A 22246-nucleotide genomic window follows, 5' to 3' on the forward strand; every position below is an offset into this window, starting at 1 on the left:
GACCAAATAGGCAACTCCGGAGCAAGTGGAGTGCACCAACACCTTCCGCTGAGCTGATAGCCTACTAGGAGGACTCTCAAACTGTCTATCAGGACCTGCGGGCATGAAATGAAGCGTCCCCAGGCAAAAGGAACGTCAGTACAAATAACGTACCGAGTATGTAAGGCATGACAACAGTATATAAAAGACATGAAAGAAATATGGAGTAAAGAACTCAACCTGTAATTCTGAATAGCTCTGTGAATCATGAAAAATTTATAATGTCATGCATGTGCGTATAAATGCCATACCATGCATAGGTATATGCGTACATAACATCATCCAGCCACTAAGGGCATCCCATCATATCATCTCAGCCACTGGGCAAAATCATCAACGTATACCAGCTGATCAGGTGGTGGTGCGTATATAACGCCATAAACTTTTTCCATATCCCATATACATATAATATACGCGTATATAACGCCATCTAGTCATGGGTCAATGTACATGTATAAATGAATGTAATGCATAATGAAGTAAGTCAGTAAGATCTCTCGAAATATCATAAGATCAATATGCCTTCGGTTAATATCATGAAATAAACTTTATCAACTTACGTATTTTCTGAGACCCATGAACAGATGATAGAATAATAGGACACATGGGGAATCAAGAACACAGACACCCCTAGTACTTCTAAGAATAGAATCATTTGTGAAAGTTGCGTGCTTGCTCGTTTTGTTGCATCATATGGATCATGCCAAAAGGAAAGAAGGGATAGACTTAACATACCTTTGTAATCTTCTCTCCAATCGTCAACCAGGCTCAATATGATCTTCTTACGTCTACAATGATTAACCCGACTTCGTCGTCATCATATAAACATTGTAACTCTCATATTTCAAAACTAATATTCTACAAGAAAATGGACAACACCTCCCCTGTTTTTACTACATCCCATAATTTACTAAAAATCACCAAACAACCCAAACAACAACAATATAATTCACAATAAGCTCTATGATTACTTCAACAACCATTTTGAGCGGCAAACTCGATTTACAATTAACAAAAAATATAATTTATTCCAATTCATTTTCCATGAATCTGCCTACAACTTGTATAACATCATACTTATGCTTACTATATAATTTTCATCCCAAAACATCAAAAGAATAATCTTCAAAAATAGTCCACATGCCTAGCACTTTAACCTTTATTGTCAACCTCTTGTTTTTCATGTTATCTTCTTCAATCCGCTGAATTAGCACATAGATAAGCTTAACAACAGAAGCCACAACCTAATCCCACTATTTATAACAATTTCTAGCCACAACCAACTATATAAATATAGCCTTAACACAGCCCACAAAAAAAAGATAACGATTCCTTATGCCATGTCAATTACTATCTTGAAGATTTTAACTCAAACAACACATGATTAACCTTAAGCACAACCAAGAACATGATTTACATACCTTAGGCAGTAGATACAACTTGAAATTTCAGCCATAACAACATATATATATAGCCTTAAACTTGAAATTTCAGCCATATATATATATATAGCCTTAAAACAACCCAACAAAAGATAACAACAACTCTTCCCCTTTCAAGTGTTATCTTGTAATCTTCATCCAATAACTTAACCAACACATAGATAATATTAATTCCAAGAAATAGGGTGTTATACATACCTTAAATAATCTGGAAAAACTCGAACCAAAGCTTCCCTTATCTTACAACCACCCTTAATCACATCACGATACCATAGAGACTCTCTTATTCACTTAGGCTAACTTTTGATGTTTGATTATGGTGTATTCCTTTGGAATTTGTTTGGAGCCTTTGGGGAACTGTTTGGGAGGGTTTGGAGAGTGTGAGTCTGGAAGGACGACGAAAAATGAGCAAAGCGCATCCCAAAAACGAGATAAGAATAAGTGAAGGTCGGGCCCCGACCAAGTGGGTCCCATAGGGGCCTCCTGCACAGTCTCGCAAAAACGCAAATATCTCTCTACACCGATGTCGTATTGATGAACGGTTTGCAGCGTTAGAAACTAAACACATGGGGATTTAATTCAATATAATGTAACTCTCAATATATTAGGAGAAAACTGCCTCGCAACATGTCCTATAAACCTGCCAGTTTCTCCGAAGTGCGGCAGCGTGACTTGGCGACCGTACTTTAAAAATTCATATTTCTCTACCCCGATATCGTATGAATAAATGGTTTGTACCGTTAGAAACTAGGTTCAAATACCTTAATTTTGGTATGATATATTTTCAAAAATGACATCATAAAGCTTACGAATTAATTTCTCAAAATGGCTCGTTACAAAGCAAATCTTAGCTCAAGTTTTCCGTAACTTAAATCCAACTTTTCCCAAACTTTATACTCCCTCCGTTTCAATTTATGTGAACCTATTTGACTGGGTACGGAGTTTTAAAAAAAAGAGAAGACTTTTAAACATGTGGTGTAAAATGATGCACATATATTTTGTATGGCTATAAATCATTGCATAAAGCTAAATTGTTTCCAAATAGGGAAAAAGATCATTCTTTTTGGCACGGACTAAAAAGGAAATAGGTTCACATAAATTGAAACGGAGGGAGTATTTCATATCCAAACATCATATATAGTCATATCATGACTTTAAACTCATTTAAATCATGATTAACAAGTCTCATATTCATCTTAACTTACTTAAGACTTCGGTAAATCTTTCTTATCCTTGTAGAAGGATTTCGTCCTTTTTGAGCTTACATAAGATAATCTTATAATGACAGTGACGTCTGAAGTACGGGGTGTAACAACATGTCCCCTTAGAAACATTTGTCCCTGAATGATAACTCTTAAAAGCTTGCGAAAATGGGACGTAACATCAATAAATCACTTTATATACTTTCAAAGAGGATCTCATTTTCAAGCTTATATCAATTGACTTACGACATACTTTCACGTACAAAAACATGGGGTGTAAACATACCGACAAGTCGATAAATATAACACAGACTTTCTCGAACTCTTGAAACGCGTAAAACAACAGAAAAACCAAGAATCACACCCCAAAACCAAATCGAATCAATATATGAACTTCAAGTTCTTCAATCTACTCCCAATATGCCGAAACGTACTTAAACTACTCGGAGTGAAACCAAATTTTGCGTGCAAGTCTTAAATGATATTACTGAACTATTCCCAGTCTCGGAATTCCATTTGGACCTCGATAACACCAAAACCTACTCCAAACCAAATTTAAAGAACTTCAAGACCTTCGAAGAACCAACTTTCACTATTAGGCGCTGAAATGCTCCTGGGTCATCCAAAACCCGATCCGAACATACGCTCAAGTCCAAAATCATCATACGAACCTATTGGAACCATCAAATCCCGATTCCGAGGTCGTTTTCTCAAAATATTGACCGAATTCAAACTTAGCCTTTTTTGCCTACCTTAAGGAACTAAGTGTTCCGATTTCAACCCGAACCCTTCCAAATCCCGAACTAACCATCCCCGCAAGTCATAAAACAGTAGAAGCACGTATGGGGAGTCTTATTTAGGGGAACGAGGCTCTAAAAAGCAAAACGACCGGTCGAGTCGTTACATTCTCCACCTCTTAAACACATGTTCGTCCTCGAACGGGTCTAGAATCATACCTGGAGTGCTAAATAAGTGTGGATATCTGCTTCGCATGTCTTCCTCGGCCTCCCAAGTTGCTTCCCCGACTGGTTGGCCCCTCCACTGGACTTTTACCGCAGAAAGCTTCTTGGACCTCAACTGGCGAACTTGTCTATCAACCATGGCAACTGGTTCCTCTTCATAACCCAAGCTCTTATCTAGCTGAACTGTGATGAAGTCTAACACATGTGACAAGTTGGCATGATACCTCCAGAGCATAACAAGTGGAAAACCGGATGAATTCCCTATAGACTGGGAGGGAAAGCAAGCTCAGAAGCAACCTCCCCAACTCGTCTCAACACCTCAAATAGGCCTATAAACCTTGGTCTCAACTTGCCCTTCTTCCCGAATCTCATAATCCCTTTCATCGGCGAGACTTTCAAGAGAACCTTCTCCCCCACCATAAATGATAAATCACGCGCCTTCTGATCCGCGTAACTCTTCTGTCTGGACTGTGCTGTGCGAAGTCGCTCCTGAATCAACTTTACCTTTTCCAAGGTGTCCTTTACCAAATCAGTACCATATAACTTGGCCTCGGCGGTCTCAAACCACCCGATAGGAGAACGACATCGCCGACCATATAAAGCCTCAAATGGAGCCATCTCGATGCTGGACTGATAACTGTTGTTTTAAGCAAACTCGGCCAAAGGAAAGAATCGATCCCACTGCCCCCCAAAGTGAATCACACATGCCCTAGGCATGCCCTCCAAGATCTGAACTGTCCGCTCTGACTGCCCGTCGGTCTGTGGATGAAATGCTGTGCTGAGCTCTACACGGGTCCCTAACTCACTCTGTACTGCTCTCCAGAAATGCGAAGTAAACTGAGGGCCTCTATCTGATATGATGGAAACAAGCACACCATGCAACCGAACTATCTCCTGAATATAAATCTGGGCCAACCTCTCTGAAGTATACATAGTCACAACTGGGAATGAAGTGTGCCGACTTGGTCAATCTGTCAATAATGACCCAAACTGCATCAAACTTCTGTAAAGTCCGCGGCAACCCAACTACGAAGTCCATAGTAATGCGTCCCACTTCCACTCAGGTATGGTCATCTGCTGGAGTAGGCCACCTGGTCTCTGGTGCTCATGCTTAACCTGCTAGCAATTTAGGCATCTAGCTACATACTCAACTATGTCTTTCTTCATTCGCTGCCACCAATAATGCTATCTCAGGTCGCGATACATCTTCGTAGCACCTGGATGTATAGAATATCGAGAGTTGTGTGCCTCCTCTAGAATCCTCTCCCTCAAGCCATCGATATTAGGAACACATAGGCGACCCTGGAGTCGCAGAACACCATCCTCACCGATATTAACCTCCTTGGCACCACCCTGTAGTACCGTCTCTCTGAGAACCAACAAGTGCTGATCATTAAACTGGTGAGCCTTGATCTGCTCGAATATCCAACCTCACAAGTCTGTTAGCCAAGGACTGAATGTCCAAAGCTAGTGGTATCTCCTCTACTGAAATGAATGCCAAGCTACCCATACTCTCTGCCTTTCTGCTCAAGGCATCCGCGACTACATTCGCCTTGCTCGGATGATAAAGGATGGTGATATCATAATCCTTCAGTAACTCAAGCCATCTGCGTTGCCTTAAATTGAGATCCCTTTGCCTAAACAAATGTTGCAAGCTGTGATAATCAGTGTAAACCTCACAGGACACCCCATAAAGGCAATGCCTCTAGATCTTAAGAGCATGAACAATCACGGCCAACTCCAAATTATGTACAGGATAATTCCTCTCATGGGGCTTCAGCTGACGTGAAGCATATGCAATAACTCGCCCCTCCTGCATCAATACACAACCCAATCCAATGAGTGAAACGTCGTAATACACCGTATACATCCCCGAGCCGGAAGGCAACACTAGAACTGGTGTTGTAGTCAAAGCTATCTTGAGCTTATGGAAGCTTGCCTCACAATCATCGGACCAATGGAACGGAGCACCCTTCTGTGTTAATCTAGTCAAAGGTGCTGCAATAGATGAGAAGCCCTCCACAGACCGGCGATAATAACCTGCTAACCCCAAGAAGCTCCTGATCTCAGTCGCCATAGTAGGACGAGGCCAACTCTGAATTTCCTCAATCTTCTTGGGATCCACCTTAATACCCTCGCCTGATACAACATGCCCCAAGAATGCTACATAATCTAGCCAAAAGTCATACTTGGAGAACTTAGCATATAACTTCTGTTCCCGCAAAGTCTGAAGCACCACTCTCAAGTGTTGCTCGTGCTCCTCCATGATGCGCGGGTAGATCAAGATGTCATCAATGAATACAATAACAAATGAATCAATAGCCTGAACACCCTGTTCATCAAATCCATAAATGCCGCTGGGGCGTTAATTAAGCCGAAGGACATCACTAGAAACTCATAATGGCCATATCTAGTACGGAAAGCAGTCTTTGGAATGTCTGAGTCCTGAATCTTCAACTGATGGTACCCTGATCTTAAGTCGATCTTAGAGAACACCTTAACACCCTGCAACTGGTCAAACAAATCATCAATATGCGGCAACGGGTACTTGTTCTTAATGGTAACCTTGTTCAACTGGCAGTAATCAATGCACATCCGCATAGTCCCATCTTTCTTTTTCACAAATAACACTGGTGTACCCCAATGGGATACACTTGGTTTGACGAACCCCTTTGCTAGCAACTCCTCAAGCAGGTCCTTCAACTCATTCAATTATTTCGGAGCCATACGGTACGGTGGGATAGATATAGGCTAGGTACTTGGATCCAAGTCAATGCAGAAATAGATATCACGATCTGGTGGCGTGCCTGGAAGGTAAAAAAGAAACATATCGGGGAACTCCCGGACTACTGGTACTGAATCAATCGCCGGAGTCTCTGCGGTAGTATCACGAACATATGCTAGATAAGCCAAACAACCCTTCTCGACCATATGTCGAGCCTTCAGAAAAAAGATAACCCGACTAGATGTACTGACAGCCGAGCCCTTTTACTTCAATTTAGGCAATTCTGGCATCGCTAAGGTAACAGTCTTGGCATGGCAATCAAGGATGGCGTGATATGGGGATAGCCAGTCCATGCCCAGGATGACCTCAAAGTCAGTTATATCAAGCAACAGAAGATCCGCTCTAGTCTCATAACTACAGAATGTGACCACACAGGACCGATAGATCCAGTCCACAATAACAGAATCTCCCACAGGAGTGGACACATAAATAAGAGTACCCAAGGACCCACATGGAATATCCAGGAAATGAGCTAACAGAGATTACACATATAAATATTTAGACATTGGATCAAACAATACCGAAGCATCCTTACCGCAAACAGAAATAATACCTGTGATCACGGCATCTGAGGCCACTATATCTGGTCTGGCCGGAAAAGCATAGAACCTAGCTGGGGCGCCGGCTGGCTGGCCTCCGCATGACTGAACAGTAGCTGGCTGACCTCCCTGGCCTCCACCTCTAGGATGACCTATACCCGCCTGCCCTCCGCCTCTGGGTGGCAGGACAGACCGTGCTGTAATCATGGGCTGAGGACCCTGCTGTACTGCCTTGCCCCGAAGCCTAGGGAAGAACCTCCGCATATGAGTGGGATCCCCGCACTCGAAATAACCTCTCGGTGCGGTGATCTGCTATCTTGAATTCTGGCCCTGATGGCTTGAATAACCACTGACAGAACCCTGAATGGCTTTTGGGCGGTAAGAATTCTCTGGCATAACACTGAAATAGGCGCTGGAATAACGGACCCTCTTGTCCCGCTGCATCTGCTCTCTACCCCTCTGATGGTAACCCTCAATCCTCCGAGCAATCTCCACTACTCGCTGGTAGGAAGTCCCCACCTTAACCTCCCAGGCCATATTAGCCTGAATACCTGAGTGCAACCCCGCAAAAAACCTCTGCACCCGCTCCGCCTCAGTAGGAAGTATCATAAGATCATGGCGAGACAACTCAGAGAATCTCACCTCATAATCGGTCACTGACATTTGACCCTGCTGCAGCTGCTCAAACTGAAACCGCAACTCATCCCTCTGAGAGGGTGGAATATACCTGTCCAAGAATAGGCGTGTAAACTGGTCCCAAGTCATGGGAGGAGAACCTGCTGGCCTACCGAGAAGATAAGACTGCCACCACTTACGGGCCTTGCCCTCCATTTGGAAAGTAGTGAAATCCACCCCATGGGACTCCAATATCCCCATGTTGTGCAGTCTGTCAGTGCACCGATCAATGAAGTCCTGAGGATCCTTATGTCGCTCACCTCCGAAGACAGGAGGGTGTAGCCTAGTCCATCTATCCAATAACTTCTGCGGCTCGCTGACCGCAGCTGGTCTAGGCTCAAGTGCAACTGCTGCAACTGATTGGGCTCTGCCCACGGGTAGTGCACCCGGGGTCTGATATACGACAGCTGCATGCCCCGGAGCCTGGGCAGTAGGGGTTTGTGATCCCCCTCCTGCCTGAGATGTGGTTGGATCCGCTGGAAATAAACCAGCCCGAGTCATAGTATCCATGAACCGCAGCATGCGGCCCATGATCTCCTGAAAGCCCGGTGCTGACATGAAATCTACCGGGGCTGGCTCCGCTGCGGGCACCTCGCCCAGCTCCTCAACAATGGGATCCTCTACTGGATCAGCTGGTGGTATGGATGGGGCAACTCTGGGATGTCCTCATTCCCAACCTCGGGCTGGTGCCCTCCTCTGGCCTCTGCCTCGGCCTCTAGCAATAGGAGGAGCAGGCCCTCCCGGGTCTGGAACGTCTGTCGTGCGCGTTCTCACCATCTGTTAGAGAATAGGAGGAGGAAACTTAGTACACCATCAACTGCACGATAGGAGATGAATAAAGAGTAGTTTCCTAACACCCTATAGCCTCTCGAAGATAAGTACGGACGTCTCCGCGCTGATTCGCAAGACTCTATTAGGTTTGCCCATAACTTGTGAGACCTACGTGAACCTAGTGCTCTGATACCATGTTTTCATTACCCAAATTCCATAATAGGACGTGAGGGCGCCCAACATCGTCGCTAGGAAAGCCAACAATGAACTAACCACGTGATTTCTCTTTTTAATAAATTTCCAAGTAATGAAATTTTTCCTTTATTTAAACGAGTTAAGAAAAAAAACATATATTAAAATAAATAAAGCGAAAGCAACTGAGTGTAATCATAACCATGAAATAAACCAAGACCACGAGTCTACTAATGTGTGCCGAGATCTGGTGTCACAAGAGTATGAGCTACTAATAGAATATACAAAAGATTACTACTCTACTGTCTGAAATGGAATAGACAGAACAATAACAAAAGAAAGACTACGGTTGCTGCAGAACGGCTCGAAAGGTAGCTCACCGTGTAATCTCGTAATAGGGATCAAGCGTGCGTGCCAGACTAATACCCAGATGCACCTACCTCAAATCCTGCACATTAAGTGCAGAAATGTAGAGTGAGAACATAAATAACATGTACCCAGTAAGTATGCAGTCTAACCTCGAAGAAGTAGTGATGAGGGGTCGACTTTGACACTTACTATGGGCTAACAATAATATGTCAGAATCATAATTAAGCATGAATTACATGAATGATACTGAAAACTCAATAGCAGGAAATAGTAAATAATCCTTTCACAAATATTAAGTCCCGAATTTATTTTTATCATTTAATAATTTATATCTTAAGACATCGGAGCAATATCAATTATGAATAGTTCCAAAGATTTATCATGCGCAAATCATGCCGAGGTCGTACGGCCCAATCCAACATAAGAATATTTAAACCGTGCACTGTCGAGGGTCGAACGACGCGAACCATAGATGTATCTATCTACTACCGAGGCGTTCAGCCTACTCCACAAATAGAAAATACTTCATAGAAATACGAATTCTCAATAACAATCAAGTTTCCCATTTACAACTTCGAGTATGTGAAATTTAACCTTTTAAAATTCTTTTATCAAATTTCAATATGAGTTAAGCAATTAAGTTATCAAGTAGGGGAAAACATTTCAAGTATAGCATGATATGGGTCCTACGCTACCCCGGACAATAACATAATTGGTAGCTACGTACGGACTCTCGCCACCTCATGCGTACGTAGCCCCCACACAAATAGGAGCACATATTAACCAACTCATCTATAGTAAGTTCCCTCTTACAAGGTTAGAAATGAGACTTACCTCGTCTCAAAGCCTACTTTCCGGTCCGAGATTGTGCTCAAACCCTCAATTCGGTGCCAAACGAGTTGAAACTAGTCAAATATTATATAAAAATGATCAATACATGTTCATAAGTTCATATCCTAACTATCAAAGTGATTTCCCAAGCCTATTTGAAGAATCCCTAAAATTCACCCCCAGGCCCACATGCCCGAATTCTGGAAATTTTCGAAAAAAGTTGTTACCCATAACCTCATAAACTCAAATATATGATTTTTACTAAATTCCATAACAAATTTCGTGGTTAAATCTCATTTTTATTAAAAATCTAGGTTTTCACACCCATGATTTCCACTAATTTACATGTTATAATCTACCCATAAGCTATGTATTTAACTCACATTTGATAGGAATTACTTACCTGAATTAGTTGATGAAAATACCTCTCTATCCAGCTCTAAAATCGCCCCCAAGAAGTGTAAGAAATGAGCAAAAATGCTCAAACCCCGATTTAAAACAACCTACTGCCTTCAACGATTTTTAGCATATGCGGTGCCTTGGCCGCATTTGCGGTACCGCACCTGTGGTGCTTAGCTCGCTTTTGCGGAGTTCCTCAAGCCAGCGAGGGTCGCTTATGTGGAGGGGATTGCCGCTCCTGCGGCTTGATCCGCACTTGCGCGTTCGCAGGTGCGCACCAGGACTCGCACCTGCGGTACATGGCCACACGTTCTCTAACCGCTTCTACGACACAACCAACGCACCTGCGGCCCAAAGCTTGCAGGTGCGGGTACACCAGAACTGGTGCACCAGCAGCCCTTTTTGAGTCTTAACTCAATCCGCGCATCATCCGAATGGAATCCGGGTCCCCCGAGGCCCTGTCCAAACATACAAACAAGTCTATAAACATAATACGGACTTGCTCGAACTCTTAAAATGCGTAAAACAACAGCAAAACCAAGAATCAAACCCCAAAACCAAATCGAATCAATAAATGAACTTCAAGTTCTTCAATCTACTCCCAATGCGCCGAAACATACTTAAACTACTCGGAATGATACCAAATTTTGCATGCAAGTCTTAAATGACATTACGGAACTATTCCAGGTCTCAGAATTCCATTTGGACCTCGATAAAACCAAAACCTACTCCAACCCAAATTTAAAGAACTTCAAGACCATCAAAGAACCAACTTTCACTATTAGGCGCCGAAATGCTCCCGGGTCATCCAAAACCCGATCCGAATATACGCTCAAGTCCAAAATCATCATACGAACCTATTGGAACCATCAAATCCTGATTCCGAGGTCGTTTTCACAAAGCGTTGACCGAATTAAACTTAGCCTTTTTGGCCTACCTTAAGGAACCAAGTGTTCCGATTTCAGCCCGAACCCTTCCAAATCCCAAACCAACCATACCCACAAGTCATAAAACAGTATAAGCACGTATGAGGAGTCTTATTTATGGGAACATGGCTCTAAAAAGTAAAACGACTGGTCGGGTCATTACAAAACCTGTCCATGAACCTGTTCCTCAACAACAATACATTGAAGGAACATCTAGGGGAAATCAGCTGGTTGTGAAACCTTAAAAATATCAAAGTTCTCATCCCATTAAGAACATAATTACTGATCCAACCTCTGGAATCAAAACCAGATCTTCTTTGAAGAATCTTTGTGCTTTTGATGCTTTTTTTTTTTTATATCTTAGTGAACCTAAAAATGTTACTGAGGCTTTACAGGATGCAGACTGGGTGAATGCAATGCAAGATGAACTCAACCAATTTGAAAGAAGTCAAGTTTGGCATCTGGTACCAAGACCCAAAGACAGATCAGTAATTGGCACAAAATGGGTCTTCAGAAACAAACTTGACGAAGATGGAACAGTTACAAGGAACAAGGCAAGATTGGTGGTTCAAGGATATAGTCAAGAGGAGGGCATAGACTATGATGAGACTTTTGCTCTTGTTGCAAGATTGGAGGCAATTAGACTCCTTATAGCATTTGCTGCTTATATGGAATTCACTCTCCATCAGATGTATGTCAAGAGTGCCTTCCTCAATAGCTATCTAAAGGAAGAAGTGCTTGTCAAGCAACCTCCGGGCTTTGAAAGCAAGGAATGTCCTAATCATGTACACAAGCTTGACAAGGCACTTTATGGGCTTAAGTAGGCTCCAAGAGCATGGTATGAAAGATTATCAAAATTCTTGCTTGAGCATGGCTACAAGAGAGGTGAAATTGACAATACTTTATTCTTGAAAGAAAAAGGTAAAGATCTCTTGGTAGTTCAGATATATGTTGATGATATAATTTTTGGAGCAACTACTGATAAATTAAGTAAGGAATTTGCTACACTAATGGGGAGTGAGTTTGAAATGAGTATGATGGGTGGGCTTAATTTCTTTTTAGGCTTACTAATTAAACAAAATTCAAATAGAACTATGATCCATCAGTAGAAGTATGTGAAAGAGTTGCCTAAAAGGTTTAAAATGGAAGATTCCAAAGAAATTGACACTCCTATAGCAACAACCACAAAATTGGATGTAGATGAATCTAGTTCATCTGTTGATCAGAAGTTGTATAGGGGAATGATTGGCTCTTTTTTTATATCTTACTGCTAGCAGACCTGATATTATTTTAGTGTAGGCCTTTGTGCTAGATTTCAGGCAAATCCAAAGGAGTCTCACTTGACTGCTGTCAGGAGGATCTTGAGATACCTAAAAGGCACCACTGACCTTTGTCTATGGTATCCAAAAAATAGTAATTTCAACTTAGTGGGATATGCTGATGCTAATTATGCATGTTTTCTTGTGGATTGGATAGGAAGATCACCTCAGGTATGACACACTTTTTTGGCTCATGTCTTATGTCTTGGGCCACCAAAAAGTAAAATTTTGTGGCTTTATCTACTGCTGAAACTGAGTATGTTGCTGCTACCTCATATTGTGCTCAATTGTTGTGGATCAAACAATAATTAATGGAGTTTGGAATTGATGTAAGCTGTATCCCCATCTTTTGTGATAACACCAATGCAATGAGTATGACAAAGAACTCGGTTCATTACAAAAGAACTAAACACATAGATGTTAGGCATTGCTTTTTGAGGGACAACTATGAAAAGGTTTGATCACTGTGGAATTTTGTGCTACTGACAAGCAAATAGCTGACATCTTCACAAAAGCTCTAAGTAGAGATTACTTTAAAAGGAATATGTTAGAATTAGGGATGATTAAGATCACCTAAAAGGAACTAGTTCTAACTCAAAAATTGGTTAGCAAATCTGTGAATTTTTGTAAGAAAATTCAGACTTACACAAGAGTTCTCAGTGAAGAACCTGGTTCATCCAGATTATATGGTATGTTCTCTCCACTCTGCATATTTTGAAATAATTATATTTGGATTATGATCAAAAGGAGAGTCCCATTTAATCCTAACCTCCTTGAGCTTATCCTTTTATGAAATGAACCAGTTTCATTAAAAAAGAGTCCCAAAAACGCAATAAGTGCTTAGATTCTAGGGAGAATCATAAATGCCTCTTCAAACTGACTCCCAGTTTGGTTAGACCTCTGAACTTCTGAAAAAGTAGTTGTTACCCAATTAATCTCTTTCTCTTTATATTGATCAGACCTTAGTAATTTCTTCACTTCAAATCTCTAAGCCGTTTAATAATTCTCTCTATCCTCTCTCATCTCCCAAACACACACATATTTATCTTCTCTCATACCTAAACACAGTAATGGCAAACCCTTTTGAGAATCCTTCATCACCACCCAAGGACACTACACCCATACCATCCATCACACCTTCAACCAAACCCACCTCTAAGAAAGGAAGGTTCAATATGGCTGCTCGCAAGGTTGTTGCTGGAAAAGAACAAATAAAAAAAATCAATGAACAGTTGAAGGCAATTCAGGGAGATGAACCCCAAAAATTTGAAGACTCTTTTAAGTCTACAACTGAGGGGGAAGAAACTATTTCATCTGAAACAGAGCAGGTAACATCTGGTCCTAAAGTTATATCTGAAGTAATCTTTGATGTTGCTGCAAATTTGGAAATTAGATTTGTTCTGGTAGAAACTGTGGCTGGGGTAGAGATTGCTGAGTTTAAGAAGATTGGTGGTAAAATTAAAAAGAGAAAAAAAAAGGATAGAAGGTTCTTGAGGCAATGTGAGGGGATGGGAAAAGGAGTGGGTGAAGATTGAATCTTCACCCATTCCTGTTGGTTTGACTGAAGAAACAAGAGCTATGGAAGTATGGTGTGAGGAATCGGCTGGAAAAGAACAAAGTGTGAGAGAAAAATGGGAAAGTGGGTCTGGAGAAGCTGCTTAGGGGTTGGTTAGATTTGGGAAGAAGGTTCAAGATCATGTTCCTTCTGTGCAGGAACCCCTCGGGACCTACTGAGAAAAGTGTATGATAGTTACAATCCTAAAAAGAAAAGGGGATAAGAAGTTAAAGTTCCTGATACTGCTAGGGTAAACAAGAAGAGAAAGGATGCCTCTTCTATCCCTGTAGAGACTCCTCATACAAGAGGAAGAGCTACAAGGAGTCATAAGAAGCAAAGTGAGGCTGAACTAGAAAAGGCCCTAGAAGAAAGTAAGAGAAAAGCTGCTGCTAAGGGAAAGAAGAAGGTGGTTGAGGCCATTGAGGCAGTTGAAATTATGGAGATGGACCTGGTTCTTCATGATGAAGAGGAGGCAGAAGAAATAGAGGTTGTGACTCCAAATGCAAAGAAGATCAATACTTCCACAAAGAAGTTTGTTTCAAAGACAAAGTCTGTAGGGACCGCTACCTTGGCTAAAAGAACCAGGTCTGCCTTGAAGTCGAGAAAAGTGAAAATAGTGGAAGAAGAAGAGTGGAGTGGAGAACAAGAAGAAGAATCTGATGAAGAGAAGGACAAGATGGTTAAGTTTGGGAAAAGAACCATCTTGAAAGGTAGACTCCCCAGGCACTTGGAGGAGGAATGTATGGTGATGCTGCTGGAAAAGTTACAATTGCAGGGTTGGAAGGACATGGTCCTTCAGATGGATGAAAAACTTGTCAGAACTGAAATTGTGGAGTTCATGGCAAACTGTGAGATAAAAAATAACAAAGTCACCAGTGTGGTGAAGGGGGTAACAATGGATTTTGATGACAAGGAATTGGGAGAGATCTTAGGTGTACCTGTTGTAGGATATAATGATTACAAGAAACTTAAATGGACAAGTCTAGAGAATCTCCCTACTGCCCTTTCCATTATAAGGAAGTTTGGTGACAATGAAGAAGAGCTTGAGCCCAAGGCTATATACAAAAGTGAGATGAATCCACCCCACAAAGTGCTGTTCGAATTTGTTAACAAAGTTATGCTACCTAGGCAGAAAAGGAGGCACATTGCCATATTCATGGACCTGGTCCTTATGGAATGTCTGGACAGTGGGAGGCAAATCAATTGGCCTGGATTTATCATCCAGCTTCTCGATAGGTTTCTGACTGGCACCAAAACTCATGCCATACCCTATGGGTTCATTCTTATGGCTGTACTCGCACACTTCAAGGTACCCATCAAGAAATGGGAAGTTAGTACAAGCAAGGATCACTTTGGGGCAAACACTTTGACTGCTTGTGACTATGAAGTCCACACCACTCCCAAAGAACCTGGTTCATCCAAGAAGGTACATGTGAACAACAAAGTGCGAGCCTTGGGCAAGAAAGTGGGGCTAAGGATACTGAAATTGAAAGGCTGAAGAAGAGGTTGGCAGAAGTAGAAACTGAGAGAGATGCTCTCAGAGCTGAGCTTGCAAAGGAAAAAGAGAAGAATGATTGTATTCTTCATGATATGCTCTAATTGCTTTAAGCCAAGAACCAAGAAGCTGGTCCTTCCCAGCCTTAAAACCTTCCTAGCCTAGTTAGACAAACCAGTGACCCGAATGAGATTTTTTTTGTTGATCTTTTTGCTCATGATCCAATATTTTTATTTCTCTTTATGCTTTGTGGATGACTAGTATCAATGATAATCAACTGTTTTTGTGCTCTAACTATTTGTTGATGCTTCTTAGTTGACTAATATCATTAGATTGATAAATGATACTTGACTCCATGATTTCATTTGAAGTAGCCCCAATGGCCATGAGTAATTTCTATTAAAATCTGGTTATCTAACATAATTATGCAACTTTTCGATGATGCCAAAAGGGGGAAGATAGGTTGTAGTTTTTACTTTGGACTATGATGTTTATAACCTAATGAACCTGGTCCTTGATGATTTGTGACTTTAAAATGGAAAGTGTTCTAACATTGTGTTGATGTTGAGCTAAGTTTACACAGGGTCTATGCTTATGAAAAGCATAGAGTTTGTCATCATCAAAAAGGGAGAATTTGTTGGCCCAAGTGAAGTTTGTTTTGATGATTGACAAAGGAACTCAAGCATGAACCAGGTCCATACACAGTGTACACAAACACGGGCAGATTCGAGCATAAGGGATGCACATGAAGGAGATAAGCTTAAGTTGTTATATCTGATATCTCCTGATCAAAAAAGTTGCATAAATGATAAGGAAAAGGACTCCTTACTCGAAGAGAACTTTATCCAAGATAAGAGAGGAGTTAAAAGTTGAAGATAACTAGAACTCTTCCACCAAGGAAGAGTATAGCATTATAACTCTAGTTATTTCTTATTCTACTAACTCTATATATTACAGGATGTTCTCATTCTACTGGCACGCACAAAGCTAAAGTTAAACGTGAGTTGAGAGCAAAATAGCAAGGTATTTTGCAAACAATTCTTGTGTGATTCAAGTGTGCGAACCTAAAGCTACATGAACCAGATAGAAGAACCAATTCCAAGTGTCTGTCTTTTATCTTAGTTCAATTGTAGTAGGGCTTTTCAAATTGTACCTTTTAGCTTTATCTAGAGGCAATTGTATTAGGTACTCTGAGTATTCATGTTAGAGTTAACTTGAAGTTGTCACGACAGTTAGAGGCTGGTTGCCACAACGGGATTAAAGGTAATCCTTAGGTTTACAAAGATTTTTGTAAATGCTGTTTTGGCTTAGTGATTTAGTAAAATATTGGGAAAATCCTACTGAGTAGTAGTTCGTTATTTTTTTACCTTTTGAGCCGGGTATTTTTCACGTAAAAATACTTGTGTTCTTTACTTTTCGTATTTGTTATTTTCGCAATAGTAGTATAAAGAACACATATAAGAACCAGTCCCTTCCATAATTAGTGCACGTAAAAATTGGACACCATACAAATCACCCCCCTCTTGTATGATATTGAAGTATAAAACATCAGATATGTTCTTGGTTGTAAGTAAATTGATAGTTTTCTAGTACTGCCCTATTTTTCGGCATAATAAGTTTGTTGTTGGGGATTTGTCTAAATTTATTGTTATTGTTTATTTGCATTCATGTATAAGTGTGTTTATATTTATAACTTTGAGATTGTTTCATGTTGGGGTCTTAGAGGTTGAAAGTGGGGAACCAAGATATGTGGGTGGGGTAATTTCTAAATAGTGAATGTTGATGTGGATACAATATCTTATTTTGATCTGCTGGACTATATTAAATAATTAGGGTACATCACCAGTTGCACATTTAGTGTTAGGCCACCTAACTGTGGTATTATAGAAAATATAAACAAAGACATGAAGCTTTCAAGAATTGTACAGTTCTTGCAAAATGGAGCTATTTTGGAAGTATATGTCGAGCACATGGGGTGGAGAGGAATCTGGTTCAAATTTTAATAAAAGGTATAGGATCATTTGTGATGACCCAAAATATTATCTTTAAATTTAATAATTAATTATGTGTTCTAAAACCTAAAAAAGTACTATTTATCATTCCTCGACTTGCGTGCACAATATGTAAAATTTTTCGGAAAGTTTTTTTGTGAAAATGGATTAAAATGTGAATTAGATGTTTAAAACACAACTAAGTTGACTTTGGTTAATATTTTGACCAAACAGACTTGGATCAGTATTTTGACAGTTCCGGTAGGTCTGTATCGTGAATTGGGACTTGGGCGTATGCCTGGAATCAAATTCCGAGGTCCTTAGTCCGAGATACGGAATTTTGATAAAAAGAATTAAAAGTTTAAGTTCAAATAGTGACCGGATGTCGAATTATATGCAAACAACCCCAGAATAGAGTTTTAATGATTCCAACAGCTCCGTATGGTAATTTTGGACTTAGGAGCATGATCGAAATTTTATTTGGAAGTCCGTAATGAAATTAGGCTTGAAATGGCTAAAATAGGAATTTAAAGTTTGGAAGTTGACCGAGGAGTTGACTTTTTGATATCGGGGTCAGAATCCAGTTCTGAAAATTTTCACAGCTACGTTATGTCATTTATGACTTGGGTGCAAAATTTGAGGTCAATCGGACTTGATTTAATAGGTTTCGACATCGAATGTAGAAGTTGGAAATTCTAAGTTTCATTAAGAATGAATTGGAGCATGATTCGTGATTTTAGCATTGTTTGATGTGATTTGAGGTTTCAAATAAGTTCGTATGATGTTTTACAACTTGTTGGTGTATTGGGTTAAGGTCCCGAGGGCCTCGGTTGAGTTTCGGATGGTTAACGGATCAAAAGTGGGACTTAGCTGCTGCAATTTTTCTGCTGGAAATGCTGTCAAAATCGGGCTGTTTGCCAAAATCGGGCTGCCTGTCAAAATCGGGCTGCCTGTCAAAATCGAGCTCCCTGACAAAATCGAGCTCCCTGACAAATCTGTAAGTTATAAAAACAGGAGACTTCGTCCCATTTGCCTTTTTGATGAATTGGAGCTTGAGGAGAGGCGATTTTGATATATTTTCAAGGAAAAATATTTGGGTAAGTGATTCTAACATAGATTTGGTCAATATACATGAATATATTATTGTTTTCACCATTTAATTAGTGTTTTGAGATTGAAATTTGGGAAATTTTAGAAATCTCATAGAAACGAAGTTTTGAGATTTCGGTGTCGATCCGGAGTCGGATTTGAGTGAAACTGGTATGGTTGGACTCGTAATTGAATGGGTTGTCAGATTTTATAAGTTTTGCCGGATTCCGATATGTGGGCCCCACGAGCAATTTTTGAGCTAATTTCGGATTTCATTGAAAAATGTAATATTTTCTTATGAAATTGATTTCTATACTTTTTGTTGACTGTATCGAATTAATTATGATTAGATATGAGTCGATCGGAGTCGATAAATCGAGGAAAAAGCATAATACTTGGTTAAATTGGAGCAAGTCGAGGTAAGTGACCCTTCTAACCTTGTGTGGGGGAAATTTCCACTAGAATTGATATTAATGTGATTATTGAATTGTGTTGAAAGTCATGTACACGAGGTGACGAGTGTATACACGGGCTAAATGTGAAGGATTATATTTTTAAATTGTGTAGATCATTGTTGCGCATTTATTAAATTATTTTATCTTGTTATATTCTTCATCATTGATCTGTGATATATATTTTAAATTTGTTTGACCTTTTCCTACTAATTGTTTTACCTTTTTAATTGAAACTTGGTTTCTTTTATACTGTGCATTATTTGAAGGTTGATTTTATTTTAATTAAATATTATTAATATGAAGTATTTGACATTTTTAAATTTGATATTGAAGCAACGTATTAAAAAATTTGAAATATTATTTTCTTGAATTATTTATTCTTGAATATTTTCGTAAGACTTTTTGGTACTCATTGTGATGGAGCCGTGAGCTCTTTATTGTGGAAATAATATTATTGTTGGATTATTCTAGTATGAGCCGTGAACTCTTTATTATTGAAAAATATTGTTGTTGATTTATTATGAAAAATTGAAATATTGGGCACTTGACGTGTAAATTATGATATATTGTGATATTAATACGCATGCGGTGGTATAAGTTCTGGGTATCGAAATGCATGCGGTGAGATAAGGGTGGCTTGATATGCGTGGCTAGTAGGGGTGACTACTAGAAGTCATGAGGTATGATAAGGGTGGCTAAAACGCGGGAGGCTATTTCGGAAAAAATATTTTCTTTAAATAAATTGTGAAGGCTCCCGCGGTGACATAAGAAAAATGAGATATTGTAAAATTATTTATAATTTGGGACTACGAGGTGGTACCTCGGTAGTGCCTTGTTGATATTGATTTATGGCCATATTTGCCTTCGATTAATTGTTGTGATTTTCATAAAGTTGAAGGAAATTCTGTTTTGATTCCACGAGATATTATTTGCAATTATTTGGTGTCTTTAAATGTGACATACTATTTGATTTATTTCCAATGTCATTTTATTTTACTATATTGTTAAATATTTTATCATGCCATTATTATATTCCAATAGGGCCTCACCTGACCTCGTCGCTACTCTACCGAGGTTAGGCTTGGCACTTACTGGGTACCGCTGTGGTGTACTCATACTATGCTTCTGCACATCTTTTTATGCAAATCCAGGTATATCTTACCAGCCTAGATGTCAGTGAGTTACCTGCGCACGGAGACTTCGAGGTATATCTGCCAGCGTCCGCAGACTCCGGAGTCCTCTTCTATCATTTTATGTTGCTTCCTTATATTTTATTTAGACCTTGATATAAAGAGACATTGAGAATAAATGCTTAGAAGCTTGTGATTTATTTCTACCGGGTTTTGAGGGTTGAAATTGTTTGAATTGTAGTTTATTTATTTCAGATATTTATTATTATTCCGCATTGTTAGGCTTACCTAGTTTTAGAGACTAGGTGCCATCACGACATCCTACAGAGGGAATTTGGGGTCGTGACAAGTTGGTACCAGAGCACTAGGTTCATAGGTGTTATGAGTCACAAGCAGGTTCAGTAGAGTCTTGCGGATCGGTACGGAGACGTCTGTACTTTTCTTCGAGAGGCTATGGAACTGTTAGGAAATATTCACTTCTTTGATTCCTTATCGTGCGTATTTGTTGACTTCAAAATTTTAAACAATTATCTTTCTATTCTCTCACAGATGGTGAGGACACGCACAACTGGATCTGATGATCAAACACCCGCGCCCCTTGTTGGAGCCGCAAGAGGCCGGGGACGGGGCAGAGGCCGAATCAGAGGCCGAGGAAGACCACGTGGTGCAGCCAGAGCACCTGCATGAGCTGCTGCACCAGAGCCACTAGTAGCTCCAGTTGGAGAGCAGGCACCTGACATGCCTGTTACTACTCCTGCACTTCAGGAGACCTTTGCCCAGTTTTTGAGCATGTTTGGCATTTTAGCTCAGGCAGGATTAATTCCACTTGCTCTTGCCACATCTCAGGCTGGGGGAGGAGTGCAGACTCCCGCTGCCCGTACTCCAGAGCCACGGGCCCAAGTTGACCATGCCCCAGAGGTTATACCAGTGCAGCCAGTTGTCCCAGTTCGGTCTGAGATTAGGACAGCAGTTTCAGAGGGGGAGCAGCTCAGGCTCGAGAGGTATAAAAAGTACCACCCTCCCACTTTCAGCGGTTTAGCTTCAAAGGATGCTCAGGGTTTTCTGGAGGAATGTCACCGTATCCTTCGTACTATGGGTATTATGGATTCCAGTGGGGTTTATTTTATGGCATTCCAGTTTAGAGGAGCAGCTTACCAGTGGTAGCGGGCATATGAGTTGGATAGTTCCGCTGAGGCATATTCACTCACTTGGACTCAATTTTCGGATATGTTCTTAAGGGAGTATGTTCCTCAGAGTCTTAGGGATACATGGCATGCAGAGTTTGAGCAGTTGCGCCAGGGTTCTATGACCGTGTCAGAGTATGCGGTCCGATTCAGTGATTTGGCTAGGCATGCACCAACCTTAGTTGCTACTGTTCGAGAGCGGGTTCGCAGATTTATTAAGGGTCTTCACCCTAGTATCAGATACAGTATGGCCCGAGAGCTAGAGATGGACATCACATACCAACAGGCGGTGTCAATTGCTAGAAGATTGGAAGGTATGCAGACTCGGGAGAGGGAAGAGAGGGAAGCTAAGAGACCCCGAGATTCTGGAACATATAATAATTCTCGTCCCCTAGTTGCAGCCCGTCATGGTAGAGGTTATGTGAGTCGTCCTATTCATTCAGCACTTCCAGCTTCCAGTGGTATTCAGACTACTCCCAGACCTCAGGTTCCATATTATGCACCACCAGTGTCTTCTGTACCTTCTGTACGGGGTGCTTTCAGCAGACAGTCTAATCGATCAGGCCCGAGCCAGTCCCAATAGCCACGTCCTCCGAGGGCTTGTTTTGAGTGTGGTGACACTCATCATATTATGAGAGATTGCCCCAGATTTAGGAGGGGTGCACCTCCACAAATTTCTCAGGCCCCACCTATTCCACAGGGTCCTCAGACTTCTCAGGCCATGATTACTGCACCAGTTGCCACTCCACCTGCACAACCAGCTAGAGGTGGAGGTCGGGCAGGTAGAGGTTGCCCTAGAGGGGGAGGCCAGTCCAGATATTATGCCCTTCCTGCTAGGACAGATGTCGTTGCATCCGATTCTGTTATCACATGTATTATTCCGGTCTGTCATAGAG

The sequence above is a fragment of the Nicotiana tabacum genome, chromosome 4 (assembly GCF_000715075.1).
Source record: "Nicotiana tabacum cultivar K326 chromosome 4, ASM71507v2, whole genome shotgun sequence".
In the NCBI taxonomy this organism is placed as follows: Eukaryota; Viridiplantae; Streptophyta; class Magnoliopsida; order Solanales; family Solanaceae; genus Nicotiana; species Nicotiana tabacum.